Source organism: Callospermophilus lateralis, chromosome 7, assembly GCF_048772815.1.
Source record: "Callospermophilus lateralis isolate mCalLat2 chromosome 7, mCalLat2.hap1, whole genome shotgun sequence".
Lineage (NCBI taxonomy): Eukaryota > Metazoa > Chordata > Mammalia > Rodentia > Sciuridae > Callospermophilus > Callospermophilus lateralis.
The window spans coordinates 42,861,612-42,877,735 of record NC_135311.1 but is presented as its reverse complement, the minus strand read 5'-3'; the positions used below and the strand labels follow the sequence as shown (position 1 = coordinate 42,877,735).

Genomic DNA, 16,124 nt, shown 5'->3' with positions numbered 1-16,124 from the left:
GCTGACCAACAGGGGGAAAGGCCGAGTGGGGAAGCCAGAGGCTCCCAAGCTCATTCCCAAAGGACAGCCCTCCCAATAAACTGGATCTGAGTGAGGGAGGAGAGAGGTGGTCCAGGAGCCTGGGCCAAGGCCTGGATGTGCATCATGGAACTGGCTGGGTGGGGGAGTGCTGGAGGGAGTCCAGCTCCAAGCGGGGCCCAGAAGGCCAGGCCCCAGTCTCTGAGGAGTTCATGCTGCCTCCTCCAGCCCCGCTGGCTCTCCCCCTGCCATCCTGCCTATCCCCCTGCCATGCTGCCTGGTTCAGGTCTGCACTCATTGGCTCCCTGCCTTCAGGTATACAGGGCCTCACTCAGTCTCAGGCAAGGGCCTTTTAAGTCCTAAGCTAGATGTGAGACATCTCCTTGACAATCTGGTCCTCAGTTTCCCCACTAGGGAAGGATGTAATTTCCCTCAGATTCTCAAAAGAGGACAATGCCTTTCCAAAGGCAAAGAATTTCTGCTCTGGGATGAAGATTTTAGGTGTGTCTGCCCCCTGCCCCCAGCCTAGGATTCCTAGGATTTCCTTAAGAAAGACCCTTGGATCAGGCTCATTGTTTCTTGAGCATTAAGTGGGACATAGAACATTCCTTCCTTTAATGTCCTCCACCATACCCTCTACCCTAAGCCTTGGGTCAGTCTTGTGACTCCTTGCCAGGTTGAGAGGACCCAACTGGGCTGCAGCCCCTTCCCAATTTGCCCCCTCCTCAATTCTGCTGAATATGCCCTTGATTCTCAGACATGCCCCACCCAATCCTTGGCCCATGGATAAGGCAAGGGGTGTTATAGGGGACCAGTTATGGGGCCCACTGTCCACCTACCCAGGAAACTCTGCCATCCCTGGGCCAGAGCCAAGAAATGGCCCCCACGCCTGCAGGGCTACCAGGTGCCCACAAACTCCTAGAACCGTAATGCCAGATTCGTGGGACCCCAATAGACCTCCAGGAGCCGAATCTGATGCAATTACACAAGAGTCTTTATTGCAGGCTCGCTCCTGGACTCTCAACCATTTACAATACAGAGGTCCTGAGTAGTGAGTCCCAAACCTTAGTTAGTGAGGATTTATAGGTTTTGGGGTATACACTATGCATCACAACATCACACAGGAAATCATTTTATACCATGGGAAAATCAAACAACAATTCTTAACATTGATGAGCACATTCACTGGTGGGAACAAGTTGGGTAAGGGTAGTGGGTGAATTCAAATGGTGGATATATTTGAACTGATTGGTTTAGGCCCGGAAGGGTTGCAAGAGTATATATGCCAAACTGCAGGGTTGCCTAATCATGTTATACATCACGGAAACTACTGGGAGGTCACCTGACATTTCAGATATTTTTCCTGTCTCCTGCATATTGGTGGTTGCTACGGGGTTGCTATGGGTCCTCACCTAGCATAACTGAGTCAGAGGCACCTAGCACCACAGATCCCTTTTGTTAAACAACTCAGCAGGGTGGGTATGTGCCTAAGAAGCTTCTGTGGGTTTTTCCAAGGACAAGAGTCATGCTCCCTCCCTCTGGACAGGCCTTGAGGTAGAAGCTGATTTCTCAAAAATGGAGTCACATCAGTTTCTCAGAACCTGGGATGGAGAGCCTAGCATCTCCAGACCTTTCCTCATGGGACTCTTGGGAAGTCAGGGCATATAGGATGAGACTCAACCTAGTCACCCAGCTCTGCTGCCAACTAATGTGCCACAGGAGAATCTGTCTTCCCTTTGCTAAAACTTGGAGTCCTCAAGGTAATCATAGATATCACACTGAGGGTCACAGACTCTTAAGTCTTTAGGGAGGGTAGGGACTCATGGCTACCTCATCCAGCTGTCTGCCACCCCCAGTTTTGCAGATGGGGCTCCTAGGTCCTGCAGAGGGAAGAGTTTGCCCAAGATAACCTGGTGGCATCAGCCTGATGGCTTTCTCTAGTTCCCAGGGGACCACTCTCATTCCTGATTCCAGGGCCATTCCAGCAGGGGAAGGGCTTGGGCAGTGACCACAGGGCCCCACTCTCTAGGCAAAATTAGAGCTGGCAGTGAAGTTCAGCACAGGGCTGTCTACTGAAAAGGCGGCCAGTTTGAACCCCTCTCCAACCCTGCACTGTGCCCATAGTGCTCCTGATGCCTCTGGCTCAGCCCTGTCCTGCTCTGCCCTGAGGGCCCCACCCAAGAAGGCCTGCAAGTGGCTGAGGGTGAGGCAAGGCTAGGACTTCTGGGGCAGAGGAGCTGGTTGTCTGAGGAAGTGGGGGTGTCCTGCCCCTTATACACACTTTAGAATTCCTTTGTTCTCATGCCTTCACTTCCTAACAACCTGCTCACTTGACCTAAAAGATGGAGTGATCCAAGGGCCAGAAGGAAGTCCATCAGGGGTCCTGGCAAGAAGGGAGCAGCCTAGGAGGCATTCATTAACAGCCCCTACAACTCCCTGCAGGGAGGAATAATCCCTGGAGGCTGGTAACCTTGGAAACAGGTGGAAAAGGGGAAGTGCTCTAGAGGTATTAACATTTTATTACTTTTCCTTTCAAACCAGCCTCCATCTTTCTGATCTGACCAATTATTTATTACTTGCACTTTCCTTTTGTCCACACCAACAACACTTTCTGAATATGTGTCCTATGAAGACAATGAAATTTGATTCCACGTGTATGGACCACTGATTACTTCAATATTCCTACTTCCAATCACCTCTCCCAGTACCTTCAACCTCCCTGCTTTGTTATCATAAATATCCCTAAACCTTATGGGGGAGAGATCTGAGACTTGATCTGTCTTCTGGCTTGGCTGCCTCCTAAATAAACCTTTTCTCATTTGCAAAACTGGTCATTTTGAGATAGTAATTTGGGAAGACAGAGAGACATACTAAGTGTCAAAAGAAGCGCCATAAACCACTAAATGGGAAAGGCTCCCTCCAACACTTGCAACTTTGAGGGCAATGTGCAAAGGAGGGTGTAAAATTGTGTAGCTCTACCCTGCCTCCACCTCTAGACCAGCCCCTAGCTATCCTCCCTCTGCAAATACTAACACCCGATACCAACAGGTTGCTGTCTGTCTCTCTGGAGATAGCCTGCTTTACCCCAAAGGGGTCTCTCTCTTAAGATAAGCCCCCATTCTTCCTTGAATATGTATCTACTTCACAAATAAACCTCTGTCTCTGCCTTTGACTGGTGCATGGTAAAATTCTTTTCTGTCATGTCTGCAAGAACCCTGCTGGCCCTGAGTCAAGTTCTCCCTTTCTCTGGAAACTTCTCAGACCATTCTTCAGAGAAATATCTTCTCCTGTGACCAGTTCAGTGATTGGCATGCCATCTATGGGAGGCGGGTGGCCAGGACCATACCTAATTCAGTAACTGACTGTCATGGAGAAGAGATCTCTCCCAAGAAGGGTCCAAAGAGTTCCCGGAGGGAACTCATGGCAGCAAAGAATTTCAGCATGAGTCTGGCAAAGGCAGAGACAAAGGTTTATTTACAAAGTAGATACACATTAAAGGGAGAATGCCATCTGTCTCAAGAGTGAGAAGCCCCTCCTTGAGTTGGAGGTAGAACATTTGTAGAAGGGCCATAGTCAGGGACAGGACTGAGGTGGAGACAGGGTGGAGCTGCACAATTGTAAGCTCAGTTTTCCCTGAGTTTATGTATTTCCCTCATTTTACAAGGACATGAGCCAAGAGCCTGTCAAGATTTTAACACAGTGACTCCCACTGCTTGCCTGTCCTCAAGCCTGTCCCTTTTGTCTAAAGAAAACACAGAGATGAAGCTAAAATTTCATAGGACCAAGCCCATGGGGAAAGGGCTGAGAAAGGAGTGCAGGTTTGGGGTTTGAAGAGGGAATACTGAGGAGATAGCTCTGGCTGTCTCCCTATTCATTCGTACCTACTCCCTTTCTTGCAGTTTTGGAGAGAATACAGGTATGGGGGGAAGGCTGCAAAAAGGGTGGGGGGAGTCTTTCTTTTTGCCCCAGTGGTATCTGAAGAGCCAAAGTGGGCAGCAGGCCAGAAGCTCTTGCCTAGCTGACTCACAGTTTTTATTATTTTATTGCTTGTTTTCTTTTGTCTGACTATACCTACCCTCAATTTTGCCTAAACACACACACTGGCTCATTAATTTAGCAGGCATATGCTGAATACCCACCAGTGACAAGAGTAAGATGTGACCCCATGTTCATTGTTCACAGACCTAGAAAGGGAGATGGACACTTAAAGAGTTAGTAAAAAAGATGAAAAATGCCAAAACAAGTAGGACTGTCTGTGAATGTATTAATCATACCTTTATATTCTGCTTTTTGTTGTTATTGTTGTAGTGTTTAAATAAGGGACTGCTTCTTTGGGGTTAGCCATTTCCTAAAGACAGTATAAAACTGCCTAAGGCACACCTCTTATATGCATACCAACCACTTGGGGGGGTGTGTCCTATACTTCTAACCTCTTCTTTTAGCAAGCTCTTAGTGTTCCCTTTACCTAATTGCCCCAGGGCCAGGTACCAGATTGCAAGAGACATTTCTAAATGCTGCAGCCTGTTGGAGTTAGCCAAACCAAACAATTCAAAACTTATGCTCCTTTACCCAGTCCTTCCCTTGGAAACCACAATAAAGGCTCTGACCTTGTTTTCTGACTGACCTGGTGTTTCCCTATGTGCTCCCCATTCACAGCCTGCAGTGCCTTCTGTTTGTAGGAATCAGTAGTATAAGTCCCTTCTTCCTTCATGACAGTACTTTCTTTGTCTATGTGACTTAACACACATTTCAAACAATCCTGGGATTGCGTATGATGGTGCATACCAGTAATCCCAGCAGTTCAGTAGGCTGAGACAGGAAGATAACAAGTTCAAAGCCACCTCAGCAATTTAGCAAGGCCCTGTCTCAAAATGAAAAATAAAAAAAAAGGCTGGGGATGTATGATATACTCAATGATTAAGTGCCCTTGTGCTCAATCCATGGTGTCCAAACAATCAAGGAAAAAAAAAAAAAACAACCACCACCATTTCTGGTTACACTTATAATAATGAATACCTATATCTCCCCTTCAATTTTGTTTAGTATAAACAGACATAACTAGATAAGAGTTTGTTCCCCACATGGGTTCTGTTTCATCTTTGTCAGAGCAAAGAGTCTACTTATTTGTTTATGAACTATCTTAGTATTCCTGGGATGCTAAAATAATAAAAAACAAATTTATTCCTCACAGTTCTGGGGAATGGAAAATGCAAGGTCATGGTACCAGCTTTCCTGATTCATAAATAACTTCCTGCTGTGTCCTAACTTGCGGAAAGGGGCAGATAAGCCCCCTTGGCTTACTTTGAAGAACACTATATCATTTTTAAAGATAGTAATCTCTGGCAATAGGCATGCACTGTATACAGGAATATAGGGCTCTGCCCTCATGACTTCATCATCTCCCATAGGTCCCACTTCCTGATGCGATCTCCTTGGAGGCTTAGAAATTCAACGTATGAATTTGGGGGTTGGGAGTAGGAATACAAACATTCAGACCATAGCAAGAATTTTTGTTTAAGAAACTGGGTGGGGACCTGGGACTGTAGCTCAGTGGTAGAGCGCTTGCCTCACTGTGTGAGGCACTGGATTTGATCCTCAGCACCACATTAAAAAATAAATTCATAAACAAAAATATTGTGTCCATCTAAAACTAAAAAAAAAAAAAGAAGAAAGAAAGAGGGGCTGGGGATGTGGCTCAAGTGGTAGCATGCTCACCTGGCATGCACGCTGTTATAGATTTTTATGTAGCCGTCGTTAAGAGATTCTGCAGAAATATATTTACTCACAAGTGGCTTTCTGAGGTGGTAGCATGCAGTGAGAGTGGTCTGTCAGAGATTCCACCACGGGTATGGTCGGGCCAAAGCACAGAAGGCAATGGTGCAGCCCATCACCCTCTTCTTCAGATGCTTGCAAAATAGGTGCCAATTTCAGGGGTGGTTCTATGAGCAAATGAATATAATGATAAGAGCTGTATCATTGGTTTTGATGAGTACATGAGCATTGTATCAGATGATGAGAACAGATTTATTTTAAAACAGTCAAGAAAACAACTGGGTTGGATCATACTAAAAGAAGATAATATTGGGCTGGGTAGAGTGGTGCCTGCCTGTAATCCCTGCAGCTTGGGAGGCTAAGACAGGAGGATCTCAGATTCAAAGCCAGCCTCAGTAAAATCAAGGTGCTAAGCACTCAGTGAGACCCTGTCTCTAAAATAAAATACCAAATAGTTCTGGGGATATGGGCTCAGTTGTCAAGTGCCATGAAATCAATCCCCAGTACCCTCCCACCAAGAAAATGAGATAATATTATTCTGTCACAAAGTGCCTCCAACTAGAAATGATAACTGAAAGGCTGAGACTGTAGCTCGGTGGTTGAGCAGCCGAATCACACATGTGAGGCACTGGGATTGATCCTCAGTACCACATAAAAATAAATAAAGACTTTGTGTCCAAATACAACTAAATATATATATATATATTTGGGGGAAACATTTTTTTACATATTATTTTTGGTACCTTTTTGATATTATCAGATGACAATGCTGTGGTGTTGATTTTATTTTAAAAATTCTGGCCCAGGACAGTGGCACATGCCTAAATTCAGGAGGCTGAGACAAGACTATCACAAGTTGAAGGCTAGCCTTAGCAACTTAATAAAAAGAAAAAAAGAAATGATCATTGCATCCTTTTTGCCTTGATATTAGCCTCTTCAAGGACCCCATTTTTGGGTACAGGGGATTGAAATAGGGGCTTTCACATGCTAGGCAAGTGCCCTACTAACGAGCACCATACCCAACCAATCCCCATTGTTTTTAGACAGGGTCCACCTGAGTTGCCAAGCTGGCATCAAATTTGCCATCTTCCTGCCTCATCCTTTTGAGTAGTGGGGATGAGGAGACATGTCCTGCAATGATTGGCTGAGACTAGATTTTTCAAAAAACTTTTTCTCAAGGATATCTCTTAAGAAGATACAGGAACAAAACTGTGTCCAGAAAAACAATTTAAAATGTATATTGAAGGCATGTCTCCCACATGAGCTTTTGGAGAACACACAATATCAAACCAAGATACACTGGGTAGAGGATTATAGGCTGGTGGGTTTTCCTTTCAACACTTCAAAATTTCACTTAACTCTCTTTCTCTAGCACATTTTAGGAGAAGTCCACTAAGATTCTTATCTTGGCTCCTCTATGAGTAAGATTATTTCTTTAAATACAATTTCTTTGGCTTTGATTTTCAGCAATTTGAAAGATGGTAGGTGTAGATTTGGGGTATTTGCCTTGTTTGATGTTCTCAGAACTTCCTGTATCTATTACTTCATAAAAGTTTTCTGTCATTATTACTCGAAGTCTTTCCTCAACTCTGTTCTATTTTGCTTCTCCTCTTCCTATTCCAACCTCACATGTGTTTATCTTTTGCAATTGCCCCGTTGTTTTTAAATTTTTTGTTTCAATTTTTCTTTCCTTTTGCAATTTTGCCTGAGAAATTTCTTCTGACCTATCTGCAAGTTCACTAATATTCTCCCCAGTCATGTCCAGGGTACTAGTGAGCCCATCAAAGGTGTTAAGCATTCATCTTAGTCATTTTATCTCCAGTCTTTCCTTTTTTTTTTTCTTGTTTACCATTTCCATCATCAGTTTACATTATCTATCTTTTCTTTAATATTCTTGTTCAGCTATAACCCTCTATAACCCTTAGGATCTCAATCATAGTTGTTTCAAACCCCTGTCTGATAATTCCCACAGCCTCATCATTTGAGGGTTCTATTCGAATGCTTGCTTTATGTCCTAGGACTTTCTTTCTTCTTGCTTTTTAGTATGTATACCTTATAATTATTTTTGATTGAAAGCTAGACAGTGTACTGAATAATGGGAACTGAGGTAAATAGGCCATTTATTTGGTGAGATTTTGTGCTCATTTGTCCAGAAGTTCGGTTATGTTTAGTGTTTTCTGTTGCCAAAGAGGCCAGAAACTTTCAGATTCCTATATTGTGCTTATTTTCATTTCTTGCCCATAAAGAATTTGTGTCTTCAACTGCAGCTTCATTTTCCTCAACGGGTAAGACCCAGGCGTTTTGCACAAAGGTAAGGCCTCAGACCCCTGGAGATGGAGGTGGTATCCCAAGGGCTGATGCCTATAGGGGTGATTTCAAACATGCTCAACCCCACCCCCCGCCCCCATGGCCTCAGGAGCCCTTCCCTCCATGTCATCATTACTTGGGCCCTGGCACTTCATTTCCCAAGCCACTGAAGTGCGAAAAAACAGAATCCTGGTGGTGTTCCAGCTGCTTTAGAAGGAAGGACTGGGCAGGCTGGCAAGAGAGGCCAGCAGGCTCTTCCAAACCACGCAGTTCACTCCTCCTCCTTCCCATTTTACACACGACTTCAAGCACTGATCACTATTCCAAAAGGGGAGAGCTCTGTGTAGAGCTCCTGTGGCTGGACAGCCCTTTCTCTCTGACTGCCGCCCATCTGAGTGGTCAGCTTGCTCAACAGGGACCGGGTTTCCCCTGCCCTCCTCCTCCCCACTTTTCTTGTTGCCCAATGATGCAATGGGGTGGCCCCAAGCAGTAGAGTGTTGGAAGGTCCTCCTGCCACTGCCCAAATCTCTTCCCCTGCCAGGCTCTTAAGAAGAGGACCCCAACATTCAATACATAGCACGAGTGAACAACACGGCCTTTCGCCTGTAGTGGTGCTCAAAGTGTTCTTTCCATCGTCCACCCCGGACCCACCACTGTCCCTTCTGTAATATCTGTGTGGAGGTAAGTACTCCTCTTTCCTGTCCACTCAGCAACCCATCCCAGGGCACCTGGCCAGGACTAGGAACCTCACATCATATGTGGTCCAGGGGTGGGTATGAGATCATCTTCCCACAATGCTACAAGTGGCTCTCAGCCACTCTTGGTCACTTATATATGTTATTGCCTCCAGTTCTGCACTTGTCCTGAGACGCTGGCCTTGCTTGCACAGGTGCTGACATGCAAAGGGCACCATCTGTGCTGAGCCTGGTGGAGTGAAGGGGAGGAAAGGCAGTGACTGTCCCACTAGCTTGCTGGTACTAGATACCCATAACTTTAGGCCAGCTGCTGCCCTGTTCTGGGTATCGTTGCCTGTCCACCTCTGGGTGTCCAGTTGAGGGTTTCCTGGGTTCCGAGTGCTCTTCTCTCATGTGCACACCTTGCACGGGTTTCCAAGTACAGAAGGCTTGCTGGGCAAGAAATTCTTCTCATCCTTACCCAGTATCTGAAAAAATACAGCTTCAGAGCTTTTCTGTATCCTGCTCAAAGTGACACCAGGCAGGTCTTGTCTCTAAAGACCTCACTCATGACAAATGACCTGATGAGCCATGGCGTCCTAACTGTGCTCTATCCATGGACGTGCTGGTTTCACCCTGGAGATGGGAGCTCACGTGCAGGGCCAAGAGCAGGAGGTCTAGGGGCTGGGATGAGGGGGGGCCTCAAGATTTGTGGGTATTGGGCTAAGCCAAATAGACCCTCAAGGTCTCCCTTCTCTACCCTAGGACTTTGACCACCACTGCCTGTGGGTAAACAATTGTGTAGGTCAAAGAAATTTCCACGTATTCGTGCTGCTGCTGGTGTCCCTGTGCCTTTATCTGGTTGTTCTTCTGGCTACCAGTGTGCTTTTTCTCATTCATACAAGACACATGCCCTTGTGGCTGGACTCAGCCATGGCGTATCCACCCAGTCCCAAGGGCCCACACTGGAAAGAGAATGGGTTGTGGGGAGGGACGGACAGCCAAGGGGCAGGACAGCCAAGAGGCGGGGTTTACCTAGGGAGGGCTGATGTTGTGGGCAGGGCTAAAGGCAGAAGCTAGTTGGGAGGACCTATGAAGGACACGTTGAAGGCGAGTGGGGTCAGGGAGATGGGCGTGGTAGGATGGACTATGGAGTTAAGAATCTAGGGAGGCCAAGAAGTGGGGTAATGAAGGTTGAAAAGGGTCAAGTGGGAGGACAGCATGGTGGGGTGAGGTTTCTCTTGGGTGTGCTGGATTAATTGTCCAGTCCAGGAAGGAAAAAGTGGGTGGGCGCGGCCAGCCAGGGCGGGGCTCATGAGGGCGTGTTGGTCGTTGGGCGGGGCCAGGAGAGAACAGTTTGTCTGTTCTTCTTAGCTTGTGTATGCTCAGCATCACAGTAGCTGTACCAGTCTTGGTACTCCTGCTGCCTGTCATTCTGATCCTGATGATACAGGCTGTGTCGGTGAGCAAGGTAAGTGAGTACTGCAATACCAGACGGTGCGGAGGCATCTTGCATCGTTGGGAATCCGGCACTTTCGGCTGATCTTCACTGCCCTTGGTCCTGATGGTGCCTCATGAGTCCTTCCAAACCCACCCCTTAAGATGAAGCTCAGATGTTCCCTCCCCCTGGAGCTCAGTGGTCATTCTTCCTCGTGGGTGCATTGTATGGAGAGCCTGTTTTTTGAGGGATGGATGCATCCTGAGGTTGTGTTGATGAGAACCCTGCGATCAGAAAAATACCAGCAGACACCTAGGAAAACGCTTGAGACGGGGGTCGGTGCTGAGTGGTGTAGCAGCCTGCAAGAAACTGAGTTTGGCGAGGCCAGCATTGGAGAGGAGGACGTGCCACTCTTCCTGTCCTTGGTGTGATTTTGCAAAGGTGGAAGACAGGAGGGTGTTTTCTGTGAGAGGCACACCTTTGCCAAAAGGCACAGAAACCCGAAAGTAGGATGTTAAGGAAATGAGGAAGGAAGGATTCTAAATCAAACCCAAGGTGGCATGAGCAATGAAGTTGACCCTGCGGAGTCAAGATTAAAAAGCCCCTAAAAGTTGAGCGTGAAATTTAGTTTTGATGAAGTGGAAACCTGGGAGCCATGGTGGGATTTAAAAAAAAAAAAACAACCACAAAAACTCATTTATTGAAGAATAAATTAAAACTGCAAAATTCACCCTTTTATTCTAGGATAAGGAATTTTGACAAATGGATACTGTCCTGCATTCTCCAGCATGATCAAGTTTAGGCAGTTTCTTTACTCCAGAATATCCTTTCATTCACCTGTTGTTGTCAGTCTCTCTCCCTATGTCCTTCTGGTTTTTCTTTTTTTCCAGGATCGCATGTAAATGGAGTCATTGCCTTCTTTTCTCTGGCTTTATTTATTTAGGACAATGTATTTGAGATTCATCCATGTTGTCGCTCATATCAGTATTTTATTTCCTTTTATTGCTGTGTAGACACGTATGGATGCCCTATAGATTGTTTATACATTCATCAAACGAAGGATTTTTTACATTATATCTACTTTTTGCCAGTATTTTTGTTTGTTTTGTTTTGTTTTTTTCATACTAGAAATTGAACCCGGGGGTGTTTAATCACTGAGCCACATTCCTAGCACCCCTCCCATTATGTTTAAATTTTTTTTTTTTTTAAATTTTGAGACAGGGTCTCACTAAGTTGCTTAGCGCATCACTAAGTTGCTGAGGCTGACTTTGAACTTGCCATCCTCTTGCTTAAGGCTCCCAAGCCTCTGGGATTATAGGTGTGGGCCACTATGCCTAGCTAGTTTGGGGTAGTTATAAATAAAGCTGCCCCAAACATTAATGCACAGCATGTGAACATAAGTTTTCATTTTTGTTGAATAAAGTCTTAAGGGTGGCATTGCTGAGACATAAGGTAATGACGTGTGGAACTTTGTAGGAAATTGCCAAATTTGTCTTCCAAAACAACTGTAAGGTTTCTAAATTCTACCAGATATGTTTGGGAATTCCAGTTGCTTCACATCCTCACCAACATTTCACACTTTTTTTTTTTTTCAAATATCTTTGAGGTATCAGTTGACCTTTTCTTTATTTATGTGCAAGGCTAAGAATCGAATTCAGTGCCTCACACACACTAGGCAAGCATTCTACCACTGAGCCACAACCCCAGCCCCTCACACTGTCCTTTGTTATTTTGTTTTGTCTTTTAATCAATCCTGTCTTATTAAATGAGTCGTAGTATTTCATTAAGGTTCCAGGTTGTGTTTTCCTAATGAGTAATGATGTTGAGCCTATTTTCATATCTTTGTGGTCTTCAGTGGGTCTTTGGAAAAATGTTTACTCCTGGCAGGGCACAGTGGCGCACACCTGTAATCCCAGCAGCTTAGGAGGCTGAGACAGGAGGATTCTGAGTTCAAAGCCAGCCTCAGCAAAGCGAGGCACTAAGCAACTCTGTGAGACCCTGTCTCTAATAAAATACAAAAAAAAAATGGACTGGGGATGTGGCTCAGTGGTTGAGTGTCCCTATATTCAATCCGTGGTACCCACTCCCCCCAAAAGCGTTTACTCCAATTTTTTGCCCATTTGAAAAAACGGTTGTTTTCTTATTGAGTTTTAAGAGTTTTCTACATCAGATTCAGATCTAGGTTTTGCAAATCTCTTCTTGCAATCTGTGACTTGTCATTCCATTTTTGCCATAGCATCTTCCCAAGAGCAGGAGTCCTTAGTGTGGTTTTTCTAGGACTAGGGGTTGAATCAGGGGTGCTCAACCACTGAGTTCTCCCTCAGCATTTTGTGGCTGTTGTACATTCTACATAGAAAATTGTCATCTGTGAAGAACAGTTTCATTACCTTCTTTCCAATCTGTGTATCTTTATTGCTTTTTCTTTTTAGTGTTGAATAGGAATGATAGGGGTGGGCATCTCTGCCCTGGGATTCCTTTAGTATGGCAATCTCTTGATTAAAGTCTCTTTCAGTAAGACTGGTGGGCAGCATCAGTGGGGGAGGGGATGCTGTAGACCCCGAGACAGTGAACAGACAGAGGAGCCTACCTGCTCATTACCACCCATCCTTTTAGTCCCCAGCCCACCACTGCCATATCTGGTCCTCCTCCCACCTGAGACTCTGTGCTTGGCCCTTATTCATCAGCCCTGTGGTCTGCCTTTACTTTGAGCTTGACCTTTACTGCTTTGTGTACTGAAGGCCTTCAGCCCAGATTTTCCTGGGCCATGTGATTTTTGACTAGGAAACTATGATTGGGCCTCCCCACTGCCCCTGTCCTCCCAGATAGTGAAATTCAATTAAGGCATTATTTTAGAAAAAAAAATGAGAGGTGGGGAAATGAAGTGGTAGTGGGGTGGTGACATTTTCTTTGGAGCAATTGAGCAGCACAAGGAAGAATTTAAAAGGTATCTGAAAGGGGCTGGGGTTGTAGCTCAGTGGCAGAGAACTTCCTAGCATGTGTGAGGCACTGAGTTCAATCCTCAGCACCCCATACAAATTAAAAAAAATAATAAGGTCTATCAACAGCTAAAACATATTTTTTAAAAAAGGGGGGTGTGTGGAAGGATGAGGTAAGAGGACAGCTGTGGCCAATGGAGACAGAACAAGGATCTTGCACAGGGAGGCACAGGATGATGAGGAGCCCTGAGTAGGCAAGAGAAAGGAGTGCAGTGTCAGCACTGTCTGGGGAGAGCTGCTCACAAGTGGGTCGAGGGAGGTCACTCATCCGAGGAGCATAGGAAGGCAGGAGGCCCTGGGTCACTCTTGGGCTCCCCTGCACTTAGAATCTTGCTCCAGGCCTGGGCTGAGCCCTGGCTTAGCTGACTGACTTAGGAGGAGTCACTGGGAGATGGCCTTGCCCAGTCCTGCTGATTCTGAGCTCCTCTTCCCATCCCCATCTCCCTCCAGGGCAAATCACTGCGGAACAACAACACCTTCGACCAGGGCTGTGCCAACAACTGGTATTTGACCATTTGTATGCCAGTGGGACCCAAGTGATTTGGTAAACTGAAGGCTCAAGTGGTGGACCTCTGGGGCTGGTGGGAGTGGGGTGAGATAAAGCTGGGTTTTCTTCTTTGTCCCTGACCCCAGCTCCCAGGCCCTGTCACCCATTGTCCTTTCCTTTGAGGTTTTCTCCAGGGCACTCTGGGAGCCTCTGGGAACGTCCCTATTCATTGGCCTTCTAGGTTCTTGCCCTTAGAAATGGGGTAGAGGGGAAATGCAGCCGGGATGAGACTCCTGGCTGGGAACCCTGGGCTCTGTGCTTTCCAAGATGAGGGTGAGGGTGGTCAGGAAGACAAGGCCAAGGTGGGTAGTGACTCCCTGCATTTGGTCTATCACGCCCCAGGTACATGTCTGCAGCTACTTGGATGCAGCAAGAGGAAGGCACGGAGTGGGACCCTGAGAAAGGGGACCCAGTGCACACACGGTTCTCGCCACAATATTCCCGTCAACACCGTCCCACAGAGCTCCCTGGGCCCACATCTCCAACACATGGGCACGGCCCCCCAGTGAGTGGCGAGGCTGCAGCATTACAAGAGGTGAGGAATAGTGGGTATGCATTGGGAGAGGGATGTCCTTGGGTCACACATGTGTTGGGGGAGGCTCCTGAGGTTGGGCTGGCCCTGAAGCTGAAGCACATGGAGCTTAAGGAACAGAAAAATGAACCTGAGTGTGCGGGTTCCAGGTTTCAGAGCACTCCCAGGTGTTGATGAATAGACAAAGAGAAAAGACTGCACCACTAATTTGCTAGTTGGCCTTGGCCAGTCCCTTACCTTTCTAGGCCTCAGTTTCCTCAGTTATTAATGAGGACTGAGACTAGTAATTCATGTTTTAAAGGAGATTCTTTTTTGGGGGGGAGGGGGACAGGGAATTGAACTCAGGGCACTCGACCCCTGAGCCACATCCCCAGCCCTATTTTGTATTTTATTTAGAGACAGGTTCTCACTAAGTTACTTAGTGCCTCACTTTTGCTGAGGCTGGCTTTGAACTTGTGATCCTCCTGCTTCAGCCTCCCAGGCCACTAGAATTATATTCATGTGCCACTGTGCCTGGCTCTTTTTTTTATGGAAATTTGTACTTGAAATCCCATGTGAAATATATGAAGTGGAGCATTAGGAGTGCAGTAGGGTAGATAAGCCATGGTGCCCCCCAAGGGCCCTTGCATTACTTGGGGTACCAGCCCTCTCCTTTGTCCTGCCTCCTGGGGCCCAGAGCCATGACTGTGAAATGCAGGGAAGACACTGGAAAGAACACCCATGTATTGACTTATGTGTTTAGATTTCCATCAGCCCGATGCCGCATCAAAAAGCCCACAGAGAAGGCTTGGCCTCCCATCCATGAGCCTCTCACTCACCCATTCACACTCCTGGATACCAGGACATCTGAACTTCATCTTCTGAGCCTCCACGTGGAGGCCTCTCATAGCTGAGCCCTCAATCACTCCCCTATTGGGAGTGCTAAGACTTCCATTCCTGTTGTACATTTGTAAATAGTTTTTACTTCTTCCTATGGCTGCTCTGTCTGTTTGTTCTAGGTTTAGAGAAGTGGTGTTTCCTGGGGCTGTAGGGAAGCTCTGAGGGGTTGGAACAAAGCCCTCTTGGAAGGGAAAGATCCTTGCTCTCTGGAGACTCAAGCTAGGGAACCAACATTGTCTAGCTCATTGACCTTGAGCAAGACACTTGTCATTTCTCTCATCCTTAAATTGTGGCAACAGTAATAATCACAGTGACTGACCTGGCTGGCTTCCTGGCAAGGGCAGGAGATGAGAGGAGAGAAAACCCCCAGCTAGCACTAGGGATGGAACAAGCCCTGCCCTGCAGCATCCCTGTCTGACTACAGGGGGTGGCTGCTGCCCAGGAATTTGAAAACCAAGTCTGGCCCAGCCCTCTAGTGGAAGGTGAGCCAGCCTGAGTCAGTCTGGAGCCCCCTCCTTGCTGCCTCCTCCCCAGATGTGGGAGGGTGGGGGCATTCATCCTGCATCTCTCCTGCAACTGTGTCCCACCCTGGTCCCTTCCTCCTGGGGTGCATCAGGTGCTGATTCTGGTCCTGTCCCTGGGGTAGACTTAGGTCTTTTGAGTCTGAAGGCCCCAGAGTGTTGGGCACGGGGCACATGAAACTGTGTGTCTGTTAGTCTCCAGAGTGTGATCTTGGGACTGGGAATAATATCACCTTCGTAGTAGGTTGTTGGAGGAGGAGGTGAGGTGTTTCATCTAGTGAACAGCAGGCAAGCAATGAATGCAGCTGGAAAGATTTATGGTTATTTTCTCCACTAGTTGGGCAACCCGACTATGTCAGAATAACCAGAGTACTATTAGTGGTTGCAGGGCTCTCTGAATTTGTATCAAGGACCCCATATCATCTTGACACATGAAGCAT

General features: G+C 46.7%; 1 pseudogene; it reads left to right on the top strand.

Annotated features, from left to right (window-relative positions):
* LOC143641964 (palmitoyltransferase ZDHHC19-like) overlaps window positions 1-15,177 on the top strand; it is a 31,414-nt pseudogene extending 16,237 nt beyond the window's left edge.
* Window positions 15,178-16,124: the final 947 nt, after the last annotated feature.